This window comes from Mirounga angustirostris, unplaced genomic scaffold, assembly GCF_029215605.1.
Source record: "Mirounga angustirostris isolate CCGP_5_RB_7025 unplaced genomic scaffold, mMirAng1.0.hap1 SCAF_8, whole genome shotgun sequence".
NCBI classification, from domain to species: domain Eukaryota; kingdom Metazoa; phylum Chordata; class Mammalia; order Carnivora; family Phocidae; genus Mirounga; species Mirounga angustirostris.
Genome location: NW_026991716.1, coordinates 131,690,464 through 131,713,456, shown reverse-complemented (window position 1 = coordinate 131,713,456; position 22,993 = coordinate 131,690,464). Strand labels below are relative to the sequence as shown.

Below are 22,993 nucleotides of genomic sequence, written 5' to 3'. Positions count from 1 at the left end.
TTCAAATGTCAAGGCTGATGATAACCCCCCATATAGCAAGAAGGTATGAAAGTTTTATTACTCAAATAATGAATTTTTCTAGGTAGAACAAAGATTCCAGGCATGTCTGAAAAAGACTGGAGAGAACAGACAGGAGACAGGCTTGGGGCTTCATTGTGGCTAGAGGATGGAGTGGAACCAAGGTGTGGGTTCCCGGTAGGTGGGGGCTTGTGTGGTTTAAACTTCCCACCAGACCCGAAGGAGGGAGCCATGGGCTTTCTTATCAGCTTGTCCCGATTCAAGCAGAAGGAGAAATGATATCCATTAAAATGTATGGAGCCAAGCTCTTTATTATACTATTAAAGAACTGAACAGCCAAACAGAGCATCAGGGAATTATAAAAATGGTGACTTCAGGAAGCAGCTACCACTTCTACAGGATGGAAAGGAGGAGATTGTAATTATTACACTTAGATTCTTCCAAGAAGAGCTCCATGGAGCTGAAACTCAAACTCTGAGTAGGGGCCTCTGCTTGACTGGTACTGGTATTTCTCAGCTTGGAGATGCACCATGGGGATAGGACCAAGATCTCTAAAAAAGTAAATTGGAATTGTTAGGTTTCAGTGCCCTTGAATTTCTCTACTCTGATGGCACAATCCAAAGGGGTACAGGGCTCACTATTGAGACAGAAAGAGGAAATTGCAGTGGTTTCCACTTGAGTCCTTCTTCCATGTATCATCGGACCATGAGCCTCACTCTGAAAGGTGGAACAAAATAGCATTTTGAGTTCTTAGATATTAACATCAATTTAGAGCTAGTGTCTGATAATCCTTGAAAGGCCAGAGTATTTCCTTCTTCCCCAATACGCAGTCACTCTGGCAAACAACTTGGGCGAGAATCTACAATATAATCTTGTGTCAGTTGTGCAGAATCCTTCCTTAGAAAAGTCTGATCTCCCCTTCTCAAAAGACTCTGAGTATGATAATTGGCTTCTAAGAGCCCAGACTTGAAAATATTTTTCTGTTACTTGGATCCAAAACATTTAAGTAGGCTGTCAATCTACTTCAATCCCAAGGACACTGTGACCAATAGCCTCCACCGAAGATCCCTTCAGGACAAAATATGCTGGAACTTTGAACCTGTTATCTGTTAAGGTAAATGTGTCCATCTTATCTTTGGTGAGGAGGAGCTGCCACAGCCTCTGCTACTCCATTGCCCTTGGTGAAATGGATGAGCCAGCCTCTCGCCATCATAGTCAGGTGACAGAGAATAGAGATTTTCAAGGTTACTCCTGCTCTCCTCACCAATGTACCTGTCAATGCCTTAGTGAAGGTCCTCTTACATTACATCAGGGGTGTTCAGGCAGCTCAACCTCATTAATGTAAGCCACCACTGAACCTAAATCTTGGCCAGCCAACCAACAAAATCATTAGAGAAAAGTGGGTTACAGAGTTCATATATAAATACTTCAAGTAATGTTTAAGAAATTTCAAATGCCTTCTTTAAAACATCGCTAGGAGGTCAACTAGATCACTACCCGCCGCAAAACATTTTGAAGATCTTATTTTTCCCCTTGTTCTCGTAATATGTTGAAGTCAAAGAGTAAATACCACACCTTGCTCATGCGTGAGTACTTTCTCATCAATAAGCAGCAACAACAAAATGTAGGCACTCTTTGGGAAACAACATTCCTATGTCGCCTAAGAGGTCCTAGATCAAAACTCTGAGAAGTTTCAGTGCATCTGAAACCTAAATAGCTAATAACTGGCAAGCCTATCTTAGTCCATGATAGATTAAGTGGAAAAAAAATAGTAAGGTATATTAGTTTCTTAGGGCTACTGTAACAAACTTCCACTAACTGAGTGACTTCAAACAGGAAGAATTATTTCATTTTCTCAAAGTTTTGGGGTCCAGAAGTCCAAAAGCAAGCTATCAGCAGTGTTAGTATCTTTCTTTCTTTTTTTAATTTAAATTCAATTAGCCAACATATAGTACATCATTAGTTTTTGATGTAATGTTCAATAATTCATTAGTTGCGTAAAACAACCAGTTCTCATCAGATCACATGCCCTCCTTAATGCCCATCACACAGTTACCCCATCTTTCCAACCCCTCCCCGCCTTCCGCAATCCTCAGTTTCCTGGAGTCGAGAGTCTTTCACGGTTTGTCTCCCTCTCTGATTTCTTCCCAGTTTTCCCTTTCTTCTCCTATGGTCCTCTGCACTATTCCTTATATTCCACATATGAGTGAAGCCATATGACAATTGTCTTTCTCTGATTGACTTATTTCACTTAGCATAATCTCCTCCAGTTCCATCCATGTTGATGCAAATGGTCGGTATTCATCGTTTCTGATGGTTGAGTAATATTCCATTGTATATATGAACAACATCTTCTTTATCCATTCACCTGTTGAAGGACATCTCAACTCCTTCCACAGTTTGGTATTGTGGACATTGCTGTTATGAGCATTGGGGTGCATGTGCACCTTCTTTTCACTACATCTGTATCTTTGGGGTAAATACCCAGTAGTGCAATTTCTGGGTCATAGGGTAGCTCTATTTTTAACTTCTTGAGGAACTCTGTACTGTTTTCCAGAGTGGCTGTACCAACTTGCATTCCCACCAACAGTGTAAGAGGGTTTCCCTTTCTCCACAACCTCTCCAACATTTGTTGTTTCTTGCCTTGTTAATTTTAGCCATTCTAAGCAGTGTTAGTCTCTTCTGAGATCGCTGAGGAAGAATCCATTTCATGCTTTTCTCTCAGTTTCTTGTAGCTGCTGGCAATCTGGCATTTTTGGCTTGTAGACACATTCCTCCAATCTCTGCCTCCATTTTCAATTACCTTCTTCTCAGTATCTCTGTGTCTTTTCCCCTTCTTTTTTTAAAAGATTTTATTTATTTATTTGAGAGAGAGAGACAGACAGAGATAGTAACAAAGATAATGAGAGAGAACATGAGCAGGGAGGAGAGGAAGAAGCAGGCTTCCCACTGAGCAGGGAGCCACACACAGAGCTCGATCCCAGGACCCTGGGATCATGACCTGAGCCAAATACAGACACTTAACTGACTGAGCCACCCAGGCACCCTTCTTATAAAGACCCTTGTCATTGGATTTAGGGCCCACATGGATAATCCAGGATGATCTCATCTCCAGATCCTAAACTCTTATATCTGCAAAAACCCTTTTTTTTTCCCCAAATAAGGTCACATTCATAAATAGAAGTAACATATTTTGGAGGGGGTTGAGGATCACCATTCAACCATTACATAAGGAAAGTAGAGTTCTATATTAGGTCAGGTAAGTAACTCAGTAAATTAAAATAAGTAGAAGTAGAATTAGCAAAAGCCTCTTCTTAAATGTAATCATGCTAGTGCCACTTCTGTTATGGGGATATAGACTCACTGCAGCCCAACCCTTCTGCTAATTACAACTAAAACTTCAGGTAAAATGCCTGCCCCCTCCCCCGACCCCATCCTGCCACCAGCCAAAGCAACCACCTAAGGAGGGTGAAAAATATTGAACAGAGAAATAAGAAACAGAGAAGAACAAATAGAAAATAACAAAATGGCAGACTTAAATCTACCTATATAATTACATTAAATGTTAAACAAACACTGCCAATAAAAATACACTGCAAGTAGGGGCACCCGGGTGGCTCAGTCGTTAAGCGCCTGGCTCAGGTCATGATCCTGGGGTCCTGGGATCGAGCCCCACATCGGGCTCCCTGCTCCGCAGGAAGCCTGCTTTTCCCTCTCCCACTTCTCCGCTTGTATTCCTTCTCTAGCTATCTCTCTCTCTGTCAAAAAATAAATAAAAACTTAAAAAAAAAATACACTGCAAGCCACCTTTGTCATTTAGAATTTTCTAGCAGGCACATAGAAACCTTTATAATCAAATTCTTATTGTTTCAACATGCAATCAATATAAAAATTATAAATGAAATATATCACATTCTGTTTTGGACTGTCTTTGAAATCCAGTATATATTTTACACTTAAAGCACATATCAATTCAGACAAGGCTCAATGGCTCAATAGCTACATGTAGCTAGCAGGTACTCTATTGGATAGCAAAGCTCCGAACATACCAGTTAAAACTGAGATCTACAAAGTAGATTTAAAAAAAAGACCTCGTTGGTCTTTAAAAGGTTAAAAATATACCTATAATACAAAAAAATTGCACTCCTAGGTCTTTACCCAAGAGAAAAGGAAACATAAATCTATCCAGACTTACACAAGAATAATCATAGCAGCTTTATTTGTAATTGCTCCAACTGGAAGCAACCCAAATGTCTATCAACTGGCAAATGGATAAACAAGTTGTGATGTATTCATATAATAGCATGCTGCTCAGCAATAAAAATGAACAAACCATTGGTATAAACAACAACGGGAATGAATCTCAAAATCTCTATGCTGTGTAAAAGAAGCCAGGCAATAAAGGATATGTATCATATGATTAAACTTCTATCAAATTCTAGAAAATGTAAACTAATTCCTAATGACTAAAAGTAGAGAAGTGATTGCTTGGGGAGGGAAGAATGGATTACAAAGGGGTACTCAAAGAATCTTTTGAAGTAATGGAACTATTTGTTTATTTTGATTGTTGTGAAGGTTTTACATATGCATAAGGCAAAAATGATCAAAGAGAACACTATAAATATGTGAAATTTATCCCATTTCAATTATACCCCAGTGAAGGTTATAAAAAAATTAATAAATAGGAAATAAAGCTAGAAACAAACAACACACCAGATATCAAAATACCTTACCACCTCACCATTTTAATACACATTTAAACAGTGATTGTGGGGCGCCTGGGTGGCTCAGTCGCTTAAGCATCTGTCTTCAGCTCAGGTCATGATCTCAGGGTCCTGGGATGGAGCCTCCTGTTGCTTCCTGCTCAGTGGGGAGTCTGCTTCTCCTCCCTCTATTCCTCCCCCCTGCTCATGTTTTCTCTCTCTTTCTCTCTCTCTCTCAAATAAATAAATAAATCTTTAAAAACAAAAACAAAAAAACAATGATTGTGTCAGAGAAAAAAAATCAACATTGCAATTGAAGAAATCGAAAGAACAATAATTGTTACAGAAACAATGACTACCACTGGGCACCACTTACTCTAAACATTGGAAACTAAGAGGTAAGAAAAGTATGTATTCTGTTTTTCCTAAACAAACTATCCCTGGGTAAGCCTAGCTGAGGAAGCAAAGGTTTTTTTACAGAATATTCCCAACTACTAAATGTAGACGAAATGATAAAGTTTTTTTTTTTTAAGATTTTATTTATTTGACAGAGAAAGACACAGGGAAAGAGGGAACACAAGCAGAGGGAGTGGGAGAGGGAGAAGCAGGCTTCCCACTGAGCAGGGAGCCCGATGCGGGGCTCGATCCCAGGACCCTAGGATCATGACCTGAGCCGAAGGCAGACGCCCAACGACTGAGCCACCCAGGCACTCCGATGAAGTTATTTTTAAAAATCACCATTTTGCGGGGCGAAGGTGATGCCTTTTGTCTTCTGTATTTGTTTAAAGTTTTTTCCATATAGAAATGTAGAAAGTCACAAATAATATCTTGATAATATAACAGAAATTTTCTAGTTCAAGGCAGCAAACAGTGCACTCATTTGTCTCCTATCCATGCCGATCCAGAATGAAATAAAAGAATAAAATAAGCACAAAAGAAAGAATACAAAATGAGACAGATAATAGGAGGCAGTATCTTTAGTATGGGAGAGACTCCCAACAGATTTCTGGAAGACTGAAGGATGTGTATTGATGGATGAAACCAGCAAGGAAAACCACACCAAGAATACCCTATGTTGTTTCTGTAGGAGCAAACCAGGGAGGTACTCCATGGGGATTCCTGCCTCCAAGTCAGAAAGGTAAGCAGAGTAGGGAAGACGGGTAGTGCTAAAAAGAGGAGGATAATTAAAGATCTATATGTAAAACAAAGACATTATGTGGCACTCCTTTGCCTCTTTCCCACCCTACCGAGCTCACATAGGTAGACTAACAAGAGTGACTATCTGTCTCAGTTTGCCTAGGACTGAAGGCAGCTGCGGGGAGGAGAAACAAATTTTACGACTCTTCCTAATGAATTTTAATGAAACTTCCAGAGGAAGCTATGATTTCTAGTGTCAGTGTTAGTCCCAAGAGCAAAGTTCTCCTCGATCTGGTGATTGAGGAACCTGCCACTGGACAGTCACTCAAAGTAATGCCTAATTCCTCACACAGAGCTCTCGGTAAAAATTACTATTCAGGAAAAAGAGTAGCAAGGATAAAGGACATTTATGTTCAACAGAGAGAAAACCACACCAGCTCTCCAGTCCTTTTTCTTCAATGTATAGAGATACCCAAGAATTTCCAGCTATGAGAATTGGCAGCATAAAGTAGAAAACCAACATAAGGACATAAACAAGCAAAAACTGTGCTCAGAGGTAACCAAGATAATTCAGAAGGCCAGGTTAATATTCTGAGAGGGATTTAAGAAGTTACTAGAATATTACAAAAAGCATAGTATAAGAAAGAAAGCTTAAAAGTTAAAATTATGATTGCTGAAATGAAAATTAAAGACCAAAAATAGTGTCAGGTAATCTTGCAGAATGTCCATTAAAGAGATTTCAAAAAAAGAGAGAGAGAGAAAGATAGAGAGAGGTAAGAGACACAAAGAGTCAAGCCGAAGGTCCAACATTCAATAAATATTCTCCCAGAAAAGGAACAGAGATAAGGTAGATGTGAAAATTTTAAGTAAAATGTAGATAAGGATGTCTCAGTAATAAGAAAGACACAGTTAATTAAAAAAACAAAACAAAACAAAAAAAACTAGCCATAACTAGGTATGTCATCCTATTGAAATTTCAAAAAGTTGAAGAAAAAGAAAAGATTTTAAATGTTATTTGAAAGAGGAAAAAACTCCCACAAAGAAAAAAGACTCAAACTAAGGCTGGAGCTTTATCAGATTTTTCTTTTATGACACCAAAATTTTTAAGACAAGTGATTTCAAATTTTCATGGAAAAATTACATATGGAAGGAAAATTTTAGGTGTATTTGGCAGAAGCATACTGCAGTTGCCAAAGTGGGGATTCATAGCCTTTTAATTAATTCTCAAGTCAAAACCACTTTGCTAACTCCAAGTCTTTAGACTGAGAGAAAAAGTGGGTTTCTTTGAAGAAGGGCCTTATAGGTGAAAACTATGAATCTGAGGCTATTTACCCAGATTACTAGAGAAAGGGGAATAGCCAGAATATCCATTCTGGAAGCAAAGGCAGACTGGAAACCCCTGGAATTGAATTGGTCCCTCTACCCTCTCACCCTCCTTCAAGATAGTGAACAATTATGTGATGCCACATACCTGGAAAATTATCGAGATTAGTGCCACCATCAAAGACTTAAGGGGTGCAAGGCTAGTGATTCCTACTATTTCCTCATCTAATAAATCTGATTTAGCTGAGCAAAAGCAAGATGGGTTACACAGAGTATCAGTAGGTTATGGCTACTTTAATCAAGTAGCAAAACCAATCACTGCTACATTTCCAGATGTGGTATCTGCTAGAGCAAATAAAAGCAACCCTTGGTATGAAGCTACTGGCTTGGCAGTTTCTCGTTCTCATCAGTAAGGAAAATTAGAAGCAATTTGCATTTATACTGCAAAGGTCAAAGTATACTTTTAATGGATTTTATCCATTCTTCTGCAATCATAATAAATAGCTCAGGGGAAATTGATCATTTAGATATACAGAATACCACACTGATCTGTTACATTGATGACGTTATTCTAATTGGACCTGGTGAACAGGAAGTAGCAAGCACCTTAAATTCCTTAGTAATACCTATTTATTACCCTGAGATAGGAGATGAATGTTACTATAAGGTCCAGAGCCTGTCTTACTGGTTAAGATTCTGCGGGTCCAGTGATATGAGACATATCGGATTCTCTCTTCAGGGGTGAGAAGAGCCATACCTTGGTGAGAAGGCTATGTTGCAGGGCCCACCATGGAGCAAGGAGTGTAATATGAGTTGAGCCTTAGATTTTAGAGGTAATACATATCACATTGGTCAAGCCACTCCTGCCCATTTACTGTAGCCCATTTACAAAGTTGCTTGTTTGAGTAGGACTCAGAGGAAAAGAGGGTCTGCAGCAAGTCCAGGCCATGACAGATGCCCTGACCTGTGGGCTTCATGATGCAATAGTTAACAGAATTATCAGGGTTGATGGAGATGCTGTATGGAGCCTCTGAAAAGCCCCAATAAGAGAATGACAGTGCAGACCCTTAGGGTTTGGGAGTAAGGTCATGCCTTCTTCTACCAACCACCATTCTTGATAGGAAAAGAGTTTTCTTGGCTCTGATAGAAACTGAACATTGCTCTATGGGGCCAGATATGTACAGAGTTGAATAGTGTCCCCAAAATCCGTGTCCATCCTGAAACCTCAGAATATGACTTCATTTGGAAATAGAGTCATTGCAGATATAATTAGTTAAGATGAGGTTATACTGGAGCATGCTGGACCCTTAACCCAATATGACTAGTGTCCTTGTAAGAGGAGAAGAGACACAAAGACAGACACACAGGGAGAATGTGACAACAGAAGTAGAAATTAGATCATGTGTTTACAAGCCAAGGAAAGCCAAGGATCGTCAGCAACACCAGAAGCTAAGAAAAAGGCATAGAATACATTCTTCCTTGGAGCTTGCAGAGAGAGCATGGTCCTACCAACACCTTGCTTTGGAACTTCTAGCTTCTAGCTTGCATGAGACAATAAATTTCTGTTGTAACTAGGCCACCTAGTTTGTGGGTATTTTGTTACCACAGCTCTAAGAAACCAATACCAGAGGCAACCACACAATCTGTTACACACCTTGAACTGGGTATGACATGATCATCAAACCATAAACTTGAGTGTGAACAGCAACACGTCATTGTAAAATGGAAGTGTTATCTGTGAGACACATCTGGCTCCAACAGGTTTGGCGGGCACAGTAAAATGCACGTGTCTCAGACTCTCATTCCACCTGCTCTTTGCTGTCTTTTCCTCATCCCACACCTATAACTTCATGGGGAATGTTCTGACTCATTAAAGGAAAAACTTGGGCCTGGTTCAAAGATTAATTCTTGCTGTGCCAGCACAATTGAAAGGAACAGCTACTGTACTAGAGCCCACTCAGTAGTGATGGAAAACCTTCCCAGTCTGCAGACTTTGGAGTGGAATATATGATTGTTTGTTTTGTGTCAAAGGAGAGATGGCCTGAGCTGTTGATCTATAGTGGTTTATGGACAAAAGGATAGGCTGGTCAGCTGGAGCAGGACTTGCAAAGAACAAAATTAGAAAAGTGATTACAAGAAAATCTGGAGGAGGGCTACATAGGTGGAATCTTTGGAAAAGCAAGAGTGTGAATGTATTTGTTTTCCACCAAATGCCTACCAGAGGGCATACCTGGTAGAGAAGTTTCTCAGTAGTTGAGTAGACAAGCCTAGTTTTCCTGTGGAGGTAATGAGCCTCTTTCCCGTGCCTTGTGCTTGCTTAATGAACTATCTATGTACAAAGTGATCAGGTGGCAGGAAGAGAGGCTATTCCTGAATGTAACAGTGTGGGCTTCCCCCACTAAGGCTGGCCTTGTTGACTATAACTGCTGGGTGCCCATTCTGCAAACAATAGCAGCCAGCTCTGAGATCTCTCATAGCTCTGACAGCGTCTTTGATCAGGGGACCCAATTTATAGCAAAGGAACTTGATAATCACTTCATACCCATGAAATCCCTTAGTCTTCAATGTACTTCATCACCCACATGTAGCTGTCCTGATCAAACAGTGAGATGTAATGCTAAAGTCCCAGTACCACATGAGCTGAGAGACAATATCCTGAGACTAAAGTATATTGTATTACAGAATGCAGTCCAGGCCTTAAGCCAGAGACCAACGGATGCTACTCTCTCCCCCAAGCACAGCCATGATTCACAGGTCTGGAAATCAGGGCTCATGATAGCAGCAGGTCTCCTTACTACCACATCTAATTGCCACTGAATGGATTTCTGCTTAAAGTCCTTACAAACTTAGACACTGTGGGTTTGAAGGTCCCATGGCCTAGAAGAGGAATGTGTCTACCAGGTTGTGATACAATGAACTGGAAACTGATACTGGCCACTGTTGGCTCTTCATCCTTCTGTAAAAAAACAGGGGCAAAGAAGACAAACCAAATGTTGTGATTGTCCCAATTCCAGAGGGCATTTTGATTGCTATTATTCAATGGCATGTGAAGAGTTATAATTGGAACCTAGAAGGGGATTTACTGGAATTCTTTAATATGTCCTCATCCAGTAGTCCTAAATTGAATACTACAGCAGAACAAGACAAGACCACCAAGTCCTCAGACTCTTCAGGAATGACAGTTTGGGTCACGTGCCTGGGAAAAATTCTAGCAGAGGGAAAGAACTTAGGGCTCATGGCTACAGCAGCTGTGTTTCCCAAGATTTCTTCCCCCACTTGTGTCCCCCAGGTACTTTTTATGAAGAACACAAGTCTAACTAACATTTTAGGTTTCAGAAGAGTCTGAATTGACATCACCCCACACGCTTATAGTAGCTTGTGGGCTACCTGATGCATTTGTCCATATTGAGAGGAGATTTAGACTATTGGGCAGGGAAATCTGGATGTTGAGGCTGTGAAATTCTCATAAAAAACAAGCTAACATAATAACAAGGACACTGTTAGTTCCCGAGAAACCAAGGAATTGTATGGGGAATGATGAGCAGTCACAGCGTGATCTATGTATTTTCCATTCACCTGGTCATAATAATGTAAATACTGGGTATTTACACAACTAGAATTAGGATTATACTCCATTAGGAACATGGAAGACAGGAAGTGTATGTGAGTATAAGAGAAGTAGAGAGGAGAACTAGAATAGAGTTCAATGCTCATCGCCCATGGCGCCAAGTCTATAGACAATGCCTATGACACCGAAATCAGGAAGCATGTTACTTAAACATATGAAGGTAAACACAAATTAAACATAGCTTTAAGTATTCCACTTTGATGCCTTTGGGGAGGGAGAATAACAGGAAGTAATAATACTTCCGAGGATTTGAGTTTTCTTTTCATTTTGTTTCAAAGAATGAAGGACATCAAGCCGAAATAAAGGTATCTTTAGATTGCCAGGTGATTTGGGTGGTTACCAGCATGTTCAATGGAATCGAACATCCTGAATAAATCACATGCAGTTGGAATAACAGAATGTGTTTCATAGTAATCATTTGGCTTACTCTTTACCAATGTTTGACGCTTGCAAATTTTCAAGTTAGCCTAACAGTATTCATTTCCAAGATTTCATTTTTAATTTGCTAAGTGTTAATAGGTTCGCATATATTTTGATATAATAATAAAAGAGAAGTTAAAATTAATTGTAAGATTTATTATCAGTATTAATTTTGAACTGTAAATCCCTATCAAATAAAGATACAAGTGGTTAGATTGTCTTAGATGTGAAGTTAGGACTTACTAATTTTTATCTTTAGTTCCTGAAAAGGTAAACAAATAAGTATTTTTGCATGTCTGCTGTGATCAGGATTTTCAGAATATAATGAGTATTTTTACTGATGTCCAATAGTTTTAAATTTTTTGTTGTTTTATTTGTTTGGGGGTCTAGATCTCATCTTTATTAGCATGACTTTTTTTCCTAAAATTACCTATAGATTGTCACATTTCATCAACTTCAAGTAGCAAAGTCAACAGAATGTGTCATCTGCCCTTTTTTAAAAAAAAAAGATTTTATTTATTTATTTGACAGAGAGAGAGAGCATGCCTATGAGCTGGGGGAAGGGAAGAGGGAGAAGGAGAGAGAGAATCTCAAGCAGACTCTACGTTGAGCATGGAGCCAAATGTGGGGCTCGATCCCATGACCCTGAGATCCTGACCTGAGCTGAAATTAAGGCAGACACTTAACTGACTGAGCCATCCAGGTGCCCCATCTGCCCTTCTTTGTTTAAAAGAAATGACAATAGTTTCAAAACTTGTCAGATCAAAGTCTGCCTTGCCAGCATTCGTCTCTTAGTGGGCCACAGAAAGTATAGTTGTGGTCTTTGAAACTACTTTCAAACCTGGCCAGGTGTCCTGATTACCTAAGCTTATTTAAGATTTCCATGCCTTATCTAAGACCTGGAGAATCAGAATATAGGAGGTTGGGGCCCAAGAAAATATATTTTTAGCAAGCTCCCCAGATCACTCAGATATGTATTTAAAATCGTGGCTATTACATAAATCACAAAATTTAGAAAAATACCCTCGAATAATACAATTTCTATTTTTAAATTTATTTTCTAACAAACATCCACAAATTTATCTAAGTCTTCCTTTTTATAATACCTTATGTGGGTTCTCTTGTTCCTGAGTTTATATTAATCTATTTATATTTTATTTTATTTATTATTTTTAAAGATTTTATTTATTTATTTGACAGAGAGAGAGAGCACAGCAAGGGGAGTGGCAGGCAGAGGAAGAGGGAGAAGCAAGTTCCCCATGGAGCAGGGAGCCCGATGCAGGGCTGAATCCCAGGACCCTGGAATCATGACCTGAGCTGAAGGCAGACGTTTAACCAACTGAGCCACCCAGATGCCCCAATTTATTTATATTTTAGCATTACTTTGAGGAACAAAGTTCCAAAATCTTCACAGTTTGTAAAGTAGAACTTCGTATTTCTATTATGTTTTCCTCCTTCAAAATAAATTGTCTTTAAAATGATCTCTTTGCATGCAAATTATTATCAAGTAAAAACTCGGACATAATGATTCTCAAGGGTAATAATTGAGACCCCATGAGAAAGGACAGCAGAAATGAGAGTGGAGCAAGTTAACCAAGAAAAACAGACAAACAAGCAAACAGATAAAAGCAATCAAAGCAAACCATCGCAATGCCTGAAAATGTAGCAAGAGGGACAGAAAAGAGCACAGTGGAAGTGACATGAAAGATTTGCTTTCTGGAATTGTCTTACAGAAGATTAACTTAGTGGAGAATGTCAGACTTTCTGCTGCAGTGACAAATTGAGGAGATAGGAAGCAGAGAAAGAAATAGGAGTGGAGCCGGCATCTGGACAAAATGAATGCAGGACAAAGTGAAAGAAACAAGTACACATAGAAAAAGGCCCTATTTTTGTTTAAGGACAATATTATTCTCCTTGTCACTCAGGCTCAATACTAGTGATTTATTGATTCCTCTCTCTCAGCCTCTGCATTCAATCAATTGCTTAGTCATTGTGGCTTTTACCATGAAATGTCTTTCTTATCCATCTTCTTTTCCTCGCCCCTAGGATCATCTTAGTGCAGATCTCAATTTCCTCCCACGTAGACACTTACAACGATATTCTTGCCTTTGATTTCATACACCTCTGCTATGGACCGACTCGTGTCTCCTCAAAACTCCTATGGTGAAGCCCTAACTCATGTGACCATATTTTGGAAATAAGACACTTGAAGAGCAAATTAAGGTCAAATGAGATCATAAGGGGGTGGGTTCCTAATCCAATATGATTGCTGTCCTTATGAGAAGAGGAGGAGGGGCACCTGGGTCGACCTGGGTGGCTCAGTTAGTTAAAGGTCTGCCTTTGGCTCAGGTCATGATCTCAGGGTCCTGGGATGGAGCCCTGTGTGCGGAGCTCCTCACTCAGTGGGGAGTCTGCTTCTCCCTCTGCCTTCGCCTCTCCTCCCCCACTCATGTTATCTCTCTCTCTCAAATAATAAATAAACTGCTCTACTCCTCACTTGGGTTTCACCCAGCCTCCATCTCTGAGATCAGCCGTGGCTTAAGAGAGGTTATTCTGTCTCTCCAGCTTCAGTCTGGAGATCTTAGTGATGTGTTAGTGCTGTTGATTCTCTGTAACCAGATCCCTCTCTGAACCAATAAGTTGCTGCCTTCTTCCACAATAACCAAATTACTGCCCCACACCAAGCCCCACCAGACTCAATATTATCATGAAACATGCTCCTAGGTACCCTGATGCCATTCTGCCTAGATTTGTGCTGATCATCTGTTATAGATCCGCCAGTCATTTTTTCTCAGGCATCTTGCATCATCTTGATTCACTCCGGATCTTATCCTGAATTTAGAAATGTTGTTATTCTATCCATCCTGATTGGTCCGGAGTTTCATTTGTTACTTGCCCCGTGAGAATGGCCCAGTTCCACTTTTAGACCTTTTAGAACTCAAATGTTTTCCTGGAATCCTTGGGGAACACTCAGCCAGTTTTCACGCCCTAATGATTTTTCTCTCTCTCATGTGTCATATCCGGTCTGTCAATAAATCTTATAATCTCTCACTTCCAAATATATTCAGCATCTAATTACTTCTCAGTACCTGCACCATCACCACCTTAGTCCAATCCACTCACAATCATTTCCCACCAGTTGTTACTGCAATGGCCTCCTCATTAGTTTTCCTGCTTCTGCCCTTGATAATTGAGGCTGCTATTAACATATTCGCTAGAGTTTTCTTACAATTCAAGTTATGTCGTCCTCAGGACTCTCCAGTGGATTCCCATATCACCCAGATTAAGAGCAAAGTCCCTGCAATGACCTACCAAGGCCAAAGGATCTGTCTTCCACTACTAACTGCTATTTTTCTGACCTCATTTCTTATGGCTATCCCCATCACTCACTGAGCTCTTGCCACTCCAGCTTCTATTTCTCAAATAGGACAGGAAGTTTTCAACCTCAGGGCCTTTGCATTTGCTCTTTGCTCTCCCCACAATACTTTCTCTAGATATCCCTGTTGCTTCCTCATTTACTTCCTTCAGTATTTTTCTCAAAAGTTACAGTCTCAGTGCTGTCTTCTCTGGCCACAAGATCTAATATTTCAGCCATGTGCTGGACATATCTTTTGTTTTTTCTCTGCTTTATTTTTTTCTCCTTACCAGCTATCACTATCCAATGTAGTATATACTTGTGTGTGTATTATTTATTGCCTGCTTTCCCTTCTAGAAGATAAACTTCATGAATGCAAGAATGTTTTTGTTTTATTCACTGCTCTAATCAACACAAAGAATATTGTGTGGCATGTACATAGAGGTACCCAGTGAACACTGAATGAATGAATTTTGGATTTTGAGTTCTGCCTTTTCTGATCCAGCCTATAATTCCATGCTTGTGTCCCTGTCATGACGAATGAAGAGGACTCTGAGGCCCTGGATGTGCAGTACAATGCCTCAGTGGTCTGAATCACTCTAAGCTAGCTCTAGATGAAGATGGAAACATAGTTCATAGGCTCTACAACCACGACTGGTAGTCATCCTAGGACACATTGCAGCTCTGTGGCTGAAGAGGCAAAATTCATTTTTTGTATCCACTTAAGGATCTGTTGGTTTCCATATTTATCTTAGAACATAGAGGAATCCCAAAACTGTGCTCAAAAATATTCAGCAGGGAAAATACTTTGGAGTTTAACATATCCTAGTATCAAAAAATTCTTCTAGGGGATGCCTGGGTGGCTCAATCAGTTAAGTGTCTGCCTTCGGCTCAGGTCGTGATCCCAGGGTCCTAGGATCAAGTCCCACATCAGGCTCCTTGCTCAGCGGAGAGTCTGCTTCTTCCTCTCCCCTCTGCTGGTGCTCTTTCTCACGATCTCTCTCTCAAATAAATAAATAAATAAAATCTTAAAAAAAAATAAATTCTAGTTCATCTAAATATCTTGTGCTAATAGTAAATTTATTTTCTCTTATTTTATGCTCAAAAAATAGGGAATAGGAGGTCTCCGTCATACACATGGTAATCTTTTATGTGAAAAATATTTTTGTCTAGGAAGCATTCCTAGAAGTCAAGCAATTTGTCCCACCAATTAGCTAATATCCTGTCTGTAGCTGTTAATATAGGTGATGACAATAAATCTGGTTAATTAAGATAAATAGTTGGTTCTTGCTTCTAGTATTGGGGTAAGAAAATACTCAGATACATATAATGTGATAATGTAGGTATTTTTAAGAAGTTTTGTCTGCTTTTTGGAATACAAGGGGCTGCCCTAAGTATCTTAAGAATCCTTAGTAAGATTCGTGAGTAAAATACTTCTGGTCTGTAGGAAACATTGACTGACTGTCTTCTCAGGATTTAGTACCCCTCCCCCCACCTTCCTCACAGCACCCAAATTTTGGTTCCCATACGGTGTGGAATACATGCCGTTTGTCTTCAACGGCCTCTGCCTTGGAATGCCAACCAGTACGGACCATATCAACAGGGCTCTGGCATCTTCAGGTTTCTGGTTTGGTTTGAACAATGAGGAGCTTCAATAAAAACAGGAGAAAACAAGAATATAAGATTGTTGCTTCCACTAATTCCCTCCCAACCTCCTCTGAAATTACCTGTGTTCCTAATGGGTCACTGCTCCTAACATGCTATCCTCAGGGCTCCTCTTCTGGGTTCCAGTAGTCTCTTCCTCCCCTTTTCCCTTTGGGCCTGGGATTGGAAATGGCTCTGCTGTTTCTTTCTCCAAGTTCCTGTGCTTATAATTCCACTATACCCCATTCACAACTTTGCAATTTGGCCCTTTGAATAAAACCAGAACTAAAACAAATACATCTCACCTCAAAATATCCTAATTTAGTCCATATGATTTCTGATTCCTTTGGGATTCCGACGAATACAGACATTGGTAACTTGTTCATGTCGACTTACTTGTTTGGGGAAAATATTGTGTCAAGTGTAATGCCAAGGATGGGTCTTGATTAGCTAAAGCAAATGAGAACATTTTATTCCTCTTGGCTTGGTTGGAAGAAGAGTATTAGGCACATAACCTAAGCTGATTCAATTGGAATAAATATTATAAACTTTTCCTGGAACTTTTAGACAAAAGTACTTTCTTTCCCAATGGGTAAACCAAGAAGTATGTGGCCTATTATTTGTTAGCTATCCTACAACCATAGGGCAATCAGCTTTAGAATGAAACCAACATGTGGGCAGAATAACAGTGAGTAGAATATTGGAACCAAATCCTTGACTGGAACTTTCGATGAATCCTGAAATCTGTCCTTTCACACTTTCATGAGCTAATAAATCTTCTGTATTGTTTTTGCCAATTTCAGCTGACTTTTCTGCAGCTTGCATCATAATGAGTCTGAACAAACACATGTTCATACAGAAACTTGATTCTGATGATTTACCACAAATTTTCCAGCTGGAAATAGGTATGGATAGTGAAATAAACCAGGAAGAAGAAATACACAAGTAAGGACCTCTTTTCTTTTCTCAGGGGCTCCTTGAAGTATTTCCAAGTGGCCAATAAAACTGTGTGTACCAGTGAGCTCGTTTAGCTACTCTGGAACAGTCTTTGTAGGAATCCAATTAAGAAGTTCTTCAATCCACATGATCTTTTCCTATTGCAAACTCATCTACAACTTGATGTCATTACTGGCTCAGTTATTCTGTAAACAAAAGCTCAGTTCAAAACAGTATTTAGCAAAATCGCTATACACAAGTGAGGCAGAATGGTGGTGGCCAATGAAATTAATTTTTAAAGTATCCAGAAAATGTTAAGGTCCTTTGAAAAAGAGAGAAATAAGGACAGAGAAAGGGTAGATGATATTAATATATGGTGAAAAACAGAGAAAAGACTCCAAAATGCCTAGACTGTGACACAAACTCAAGGGAACTATGAAAAGAACACATCTCAGAAGTGAATTTATTAGATTTCAGAGATCAGAAGTCATTTTAGGCAAAAAAAAAAAAAAAGATATATCTAAACAGCAGAAGTACAATGGCAGAAGTGTTTTAAAGTAGTTATAAAATTGTGAACCAAAGAAAGGGTAGAATTAAGAGCTGAAAAGAAAAAAAAAAGATTGTTTTCTACCACTTTACATCATGAAGTGTGGGATAATCCGGTGCTGGGTGACCCATTGAGGGTCCTGGAGACTTGGGCAACCAATTTCTACTGGCTTTGATTATCACATAACAGGTATAATTGATGGTATGTAAAAATCCATAAGGTATAGTGAGATTGGTACATTAGTCACTCACCTATTCAACAAATATTTATTTAGTACCTTTTATGTGTCTGTTTTATTTATTTTTAAAAGATTTTTAAAATTTATTTGTTATTTTAGAGGGAGAGTTAGAGAGAGCCGGGGGAAGGGCAGAGGAAGAGGGAGAATCTCCAGAAGACTTGCCACTGAGAGGGGAGCCTGACACAGGACTTGATGTCAGGACCCTGAGATCACGACCCTGAGATAATGACCCTGAGATTGTGACCTGAGCCAAAGACAAGAGTTGCACACTTAATTGACTAAGCCATCCAGGCGCCCCTATGTGTCTGTTTTATTTTTTTTAAGACTTAATTTATTTATTTGAGAGAGAGAGAGCAGAGTGAGAAAGAGAGGATGAGCAGGAGGAGGGGCAGAAGGAGAGGGAGAAGCAGACTCCCCACTGAGCAGGGAGCCCCATGGGGGGCTCAATCCCAGGACCCTGAGATCATGACCTGAGCTGAAGGCAGATGCTTAACAGACTGAGCCACCCAGTTGCCCCTCTGTGTCTGTTTTAAATGTTGAGAATGTAAGAGTTAAGAAACACAAAACTATCCGCCCTCATGGAGCTTACATTCTAAGGGTAGACAGAAAATAAACTAGACAAGTAAGGAAAATATATACAATGTTGGTGCCAAGTGCTGGAGAAAAAAAAATGGAGAAGGATAGAAAGTTCAAGGTAGAGTGGAGGTTATTTTAAAATTGTATATAGGGCATCCAAGAAAGACTTAGAAGAAGGTGACATTTGATAAGAGATCTGAAAGGGGTTAGGGACTAAGCCCTCTGAATAATTTTCAGAGTTGTATTTCTTGGCAGAAGGGATATTATATGGAGAGGCCCTGGGGCAGGTGCTTGCCTGGTAACCAAGGAATGAATGTGGCCTGCAGTACAGTGAACTGAGGGAAGACTTGGAGTTGAGACTATGTAACCAATGGGGAGGTAGGGGCAAATCAAGTAGGCCCTTGCAGATCATAAAAGGACTTGAGTCTTCACTCTAAGTAAGATGGAATACTATTGAAGGGTTTTGAGCAAAGGGTGACAGCACCTAATTTATGCTGTCATAAGATTTATCTGGTCATTATATTAAGAACAGCCTGAAGTCAAGAGATGATGATCCATGGTGACAGCAGTAGAGCTAATGAGTAATGGATTTTAGTATGTTTTTGGTAACCAAGGGAACAGTTTTGAGAATATTACATAGAACTCCCATATACCTTTCAACTAGATACCTCGATTGTTTACATTTTACCCCATTTACTTCCTTTAAATCTCTTTTTCATCATACTTTTTTTCTGAGTCACTTGAGAATATGTTGGGTATTCCATGTCCTACTACTAGTAAATACTTCAGAGTTTGTTTCCTAAGAACAAGTATGTTCTATAGATATATTTTTAAAGATAAAATCAACATAATTTGCTGTTTGACCAAAGGTGAGAAATGAAAAAAAGAATTGTCAAATGTGACACCAAAGCTTTAGCCTGAGCAACTAAGAAGGATGGAGTTATCAGTGACGATGTGAGGAAGGAAGAAACAGGAGCATGTCTGGAAGAGATTACAAGTTTAGTTTTGGACATATTTTACTTGGGATACCTTTTAAACTTCCCAGTGGAAATCCCAAGTAGATGATTGGATATTCAAGTCTGGAGTTTGGGACTGAGGTTTGGCCTAGAGATTTAAATTTAGGATTTAAATTTAGGAATTCATAGCATATGCATGATATTTAAAAATGAAATATGAATTTCTTATAAAATTGCATAAGGTCCCTTAGGAGTTAGTGTAGCTGGAAGACAGAAAAGATCCAAAGATGGAGCTCTTGGTCCTTCAGACTCTAGATGTGGGGGAAATGAGAAGGAAGTAGCAAAGGAGACCAAGAAGTAGTAGCCATAAGAAGCAATAAAATAAGGACAAAGCAAGTGAGGAAGGCAAGTGAGGAAAAACATTTTAAGGAGGAGAGAGGAAATAAGTCAAATGGTTCTCATAGGTCAAGATAGGGACAGAGATGAGACCTTTAATTTAGCAAAGAAGGAGTCAGTGGGAACTAGATAAGTGGGTGCTGTGAGTTCAAGAGCAAGGGGGATGAGAGAAATGCCACTAGTGAGTATAGACAACTCTGTCAGAGTTGGCTTGAAAAATAAGGGGTGGTATTTGGAGTTCAGGTCATGATCATGGTTTGTTTTTTATTTTTTAAAAAAATTTTAAAGGATTTTTATTTATTTGACAGAGAGAGAGAAAGAAAGAGAGAGAGCACAAGCAGGGTGAGTAGGAGAGGGAGATGCAGGCTTCCTGCTGAGCAGGGAGCCCGATGCGAGGCTTGATCCCAGGACCCCAGGATCATGACCTGAGCAGAAGGCAGACGCTTAACCAACTGAGCCACCCAGGCGCCCCTGGTTTTTTTTTTTTTTTAATATGAGAGAAATAACAGCGTGTTTACATGTTTATGGGAATGAACTAATAAGAGAAAAGAAATTAATGGCTCTGAGAAGAGAGAAAAGATCATTGGTAGGAAGGACGGATTGAATACATAAGTGGAGGAGTTAGCCTTAGCTAGGAGTTTGAGGAGTTCATTAGTGGCAATAAAAGACAAGTTTGCATATTATATATAGCACTGATGCAGATAGTGCAGATGGTGGTGGGAGCGTCTCAACATTCTCTTTTGAGGACTCAAAATGTTCAAGGAAAATAGGAAGAAAAGTTAGCAATTGAAAATTTAGATGTAGGGAAAGATGTTGGAAGTTTGAAGAAATAGGAAAAAGTATGAAATTTGCATCAGGAAGTGGAAGGCTGTATTGATTAGAGAAACAAAGTATTCCAGGGCATTTGACTGAGTGATTGTGAATGGAAAGTCCAGTTAGGGTGATGGGGTTTCTCTCCAGCCAAGTTCAGCATTGTGAACACAGGTACAAAGTAGGCAGTGTTGAATTTAACAAGGTATGAGGTTTAGCCAAGTGAGTAGGGTACAAAGTGAGAGGAAAAGTAGTTGAGGATAAGTGCAAGGAAGTGAATATAATGATTAAACATGGAATGTAAACTGGTTTAAGAGGAATAAACATAAAAGGGACGATGGGAATGAAAAACAATGGTAGGATCAATAGTCCCCGAGCTGTCATATATGGTTAATGTAGGTTACACACTATACACACCCGAGGTACCCCTTTCAAGTGGGCTCCATTCGTATCTGAAATTTCTGATTTGTATATTGATTATAATAATTTTCTGGAAGATGGCACTCAAATGTCTTGTTTTATCAAAACATGGTCTATTATAGCAGTTTCCAAAAGATTGAAGTGAAGCGTCTTGAAGACTAATTCTAAGGCATCATGGAGGCTAGCAGTGGCCCTAACAATGGATATGAGGTCCTGCTCAGGTGAGGGATTATTGGAATTGGAGCACTAGAGGGTGTGGGCTAGAACCAAAAAAGGAGGTGGTCGGAGAGTGGGGTATTAACAACAGAGATTATCGTTATGGAATAACTGTCATTATTGCTAATGAAGGAACCATGGGGAGAAAGTGACAAAAATCACACCAGAGAATTAATGACTTATCTTAAAATGTATCAGTAAGCTAAATGTTTTGTTTTAAAAAAAATAGTCTTAAAATCCTAACTTTTAGAATTCAAAAACAATATTAAATATGAGTTGAAATAGATTTTAAAATTCGATGTCTTAAACTGCAATTTCTGTGAGTTTTGATCTAAATAAATATTTGCATGATCCTGTTCACCCTAATTCTGTGCTTGTATTAAATACTGTTTGGTTGGCAAATAACCTTCATTCACAATCCGTTCTGTGTTCAAGGGCTGGAAGTTTGGGAATTACATTTCTCAGGCTCCCTTTCCTCCGGGTTTTGGATGAAATTTGCATTGGGCCAATATTCTCACAAGAGATCTGAAAGCAAAGGGGACACAGAACAATTCCCCCTCCGACCTCAATGGCATTAGTTCTACAGTGACTGATGGAATGCCAAGCTCTACCACCAGGGGGAGCCTCAGAACAGGGGCATTGTGGTACTGCGGGCCATTTGCTTCAGTATCTTGACCTCTAGGTGGCAGCAGCTAGTTGCTGAGTTCTGGAATTGTACCTCCAGTGGTATTACTGAAAGTTAAAGGCAGCCACCATAATGGTCACTTCTCTAGCTTTAGCAACAACTTTTGAGCCCCTAAAATCTTCACATTGCTTTGATTTTTCATTAATGAATCACATTGCTTTGATTTTTCATCAATGAATCCTGATCGGCACAATATCTCATGCCAAGACTGTTCCAGACCTACAAAGATAGGAATCTCGGGTTGGTTGGTTGATCTGGTTGGGTTTGCATCCAGTGATGATCTCATTCCAATGTAAAATAGAATTCTAAGGGGACGGGGCATGCAGTGGCTAGCAGTTACTTAAAGTTACACCTATGGATGCCTAAAATTAAGAGCCTATTGAAGTCAAGAACCCACATTGGCTATTGCTGTGGAATAGAAAAGAGAACTGGAGAACTATGGGGTATATCAGCCCCTTCTGACTATAATAGAGACCATAAGAAAGAACACGACAAGCCCAAGAACTTTACAATCTTGGGTCAGGTCATGGCCAAAGACCCAGAAAGCTTCTAAGACCCTTATGCTTGCAGCCATATTGTTGATATAACTAAAAATCAGGACTAAGATCCGTTGCTCTGGAACTTTATAATGCAAGATGAATTCAAAACCTTGCTAGGTTTCTTATGTGAAAGTGAAGGCTTTCACTGTAAAGAGTGGGCCCTGTGAATTGGGAAAGAGGCCTTTTGGAGGATTTGGGTGAGCTTCGTACTTGGAACCCCAAATCTTTCTGAGGCGTCCTTGCCAGCCGAAGTGAGCCCTTCCTCCCTGGTCTGTCCTTCATCCTTTGTTAGCAGACTCCACCAGCAGAAATTACCTAGTAAGGGGCTGCCAATCTCTTAAAATCCAGCCAGACCAGGACTGACTGTATCAAGGCCTTGATTGTTACAAGTCTCTTGACCTTTAAAAAATAAGAGAGCTATTTTGTTTAGAGTTTCCTGCTCTGTG

At 39.6% G+C, this 22,993-nt stretch overlaps 1 long non-coding RNA gene across 1 annotated transcript in view; it reads left to right on the top strand.

Annotated features, from left to right (window-relative positions):
- The window catches only part of LOC135365629 (uncharacterized), a 52,202-nt gene extending 39,565 nt beyond the window's left edge, over nucleotides 1-12,637 (top strand). Inside the window, exon 3 of the long non-coding RNA XR_010413810.1 lies at nucleotides 12,430-12,637. This is a non-coding gene — a long non-coding RNA (uncharacterized LOC135365629). The remainder of the gene's footprint in view (nucleotides 1-12,429) is intronic.
- Nucleotides 12,638-22,993: the final 10,356 nt, after the last annotated feature.